Source organism: Triticum aestivum, chromosome 5D, assembly GCF_018294505.1.
Source record: "Triticum aestivum cultivar Chinese Spring chromosome 5D, IWGSC CS RefSeq v2.1, whole genome shotgun sequence".
In the NCBI taxonomy this organism is placed as follows: Eukaryota; Viridiplantae; Streptophyta; class Magnoliopsida; order Poales; family Poaceae; genus Triticum; species Triticum aestivum.
Genome location: NC_057808.1, coordinates 523152534 through 523155098, shown reverse-complemented (window position 1 = coordinate 523155098; position 2565 = coordinate 523152534).

The following is a 2565-nucleotide window of genomic DNA, read 5'->3' as shown; positions in this document are numbered from 1 at the left end:
CAACCTTCCTCCTTGGTTGTGCATGAAGCGGAAGTTCATTATGATGCCAGTGCTCATTCAAGGTCCAAAGCAACCCGGGAACGACATCGATGTGTACCTAAGGCCATTAGTTGATGAACTTTTACAGTTGTGGGGCAGACCTGGTGTACGTGTCTGGGATGAGCACAAAGAAGAGGAATTTGACCTACGAGCGTTGCTTTTTGTAACCATCAACGATTGGCCTGCTCTCAGTAACCTTTCGGGACAGACAAATAAGGGATACAATGCATGCACGCACTGCTTACATGAGACTGAAAGTGTACGTTTGGGTAATTGTAAGAAGAACGTGTACCTGGGTCATCGTCGATTTCTTCCCCGAAATCATAACGTAAGAAAGAAAGGCAAGCATTTCAACGGCAAGGCAGATCACCGGCCGAAGCCTGCGGAACGTACTGGTGCTGAGATATTTGATATGGTCAAGGATTTGAAAGTCATCTTTGGAAAGGGTCCTGGCGGACAATCAGTTCCGCAGGGAGTTGACGGGCACGCACCCATGTGGAAGAAGAAATCTATATTTTGGGAGCTAAAATATTGGAAAGTCCTAGATGTCCGCTCTGCAATCGACGTGATGCATGTTACGAAGAATATTTGCGTGAACCTGCTAAGCTTCTTGGGCGTGTATGGGAAGACAAATGATACAAAGGAAGCACGGCAGGACCAGCAACTTTTGAAAGACCCAGATGACCCGCATCTGGAATGGTTTCAAGGTCGTGCCAGCTACGCTCTTACCAAAGAAGAGAAGGTCATTTTTTTTAATGCCTGAGCAGTATGAAGGTCCCGTCTGGCTTCTCGTCGAATATAAAGGGAATAATAAACATGGCGGACAAAAAGTTCCTAAACCTGAAGTCTCATGACTGCCACGTGATTATGACGCAATTGCTTCCGATTGCTTTGAGGGGCTCCTACCGGAAAATGTTCGAGTAGGCATTGTGAAGCTATGTGCATTCCTCAATGCAATCTCTCAGAAGGTAATCAATCCAGAAGATCTACCATGGTTACAGAACGATGTGGTCCAATGCCTTGTCAGTTTCGAGTTGGTCTTCCCACCATCCTTCTTCGATATTATGACGCACCTCCTGCTCTACCTAGTCGAAGAGATTTCCATTCTCGGTCCTGTATTTCTACACAATATGTTCCCCTTTGAGAGGTTCATGGGAGTATTAAAGAAATATGTTCGTAACCGTGCTAGGCCAGAAGGAAGCATCGTCAAGGGCTATGGAAATGAGGAGGTAATTGAGTTATGTATTGACTATGTTCCTGACCTTAAGCTGATTGGTATTCCTCAATCGCGGCATGAGGGGAGACTAAGTGGAAAAGGCACGATCGGAAGGAAATCAACGATATGTATGGACGGTCATTCTATGACTGAAGCACACCAAAAAATTCTGCAAAATTCCAGCTTGGTGGCTCCGTACTTCGAGCAACACAAGAATATTTTACGCTCGGACAACCCGGGGAAGCCTGAATCCTGGATTAGAAAGGCCCACATGGAGACTTTCGGCAGTTGGTTGCGAAAACATTTAATGAATGACAATGATGTTGGAGATTAGTTGTACATGTTGGCCAAGACACCATCTTCGACTATAACGACTTTCCAAGGGTACGAGATAAATGGGAATACATTTTACACCATCGCCCAAGATAAAAAGAGCACCAACCAAAACAGTGGTGTCCGCTTTGATGCAGCAACCGAGAATGGGCAAAAGGTCACATATTATGGTTACATAGAGGAGATATGGGAACTTGACTATGGACCCTCCTTTAAGGTCCCTTTGTTCCGGTGCAAATGGTTCAAGCTAACAGGAGGTGGGGTAAAGGTGGACGAGCAATACGGAATGACAATGGTGGATTTCAACAATCTTGGTTACCTTGATGAACCATTCGTCCTTGCCAAAGATGTCGCTCAGGTTTTTTATTTGAAGGACATGAGTAGCAAAACGAGAAAACGGAAAGATAAGAAAACGATCAGTACATCATGCGATGATCCAAAGCGCCACATTGTTCTTTCAGGGAAAAGAAACATCGTGGGAGTGGAGGACAAGACAGACATTTCAGAAGATTATAATATGTTTGGTGAAATTCCGCCCTTCAAAGTGAACACTGACCCAAGCATTAAGTTAAATGATGAGGATGCTCCATGGATACGGCACAATCGTAAGCAAGCAGGGACACAAGGGAAGAATTGATGTGTAATAATTTATTGTACCAAACTTTGTTGAATGGATCATGTGAATTAAAACGTACGATGGCGAATCCGGATGATTTGTATTTGATATATTATTTGTATTTTTAAGATTTTAAAATGAATTAGTTTTATTTTTCTGAATTTTTTGATATATTATTTGTATTTTTAAGATTTTAAAATGAATTAGTTTTATTTTTCTGAATTTTTTGATATATTATTTGTATTTTTAAGATTTTAAAATGAATTAGTTTTATTTTTCTGAATTTTTTGATATATTATTTGTATTTTTAAGATTTTAAAATGAAAAGTATATGAAAAAGGACCTTTAGTCGCGGTTCGTG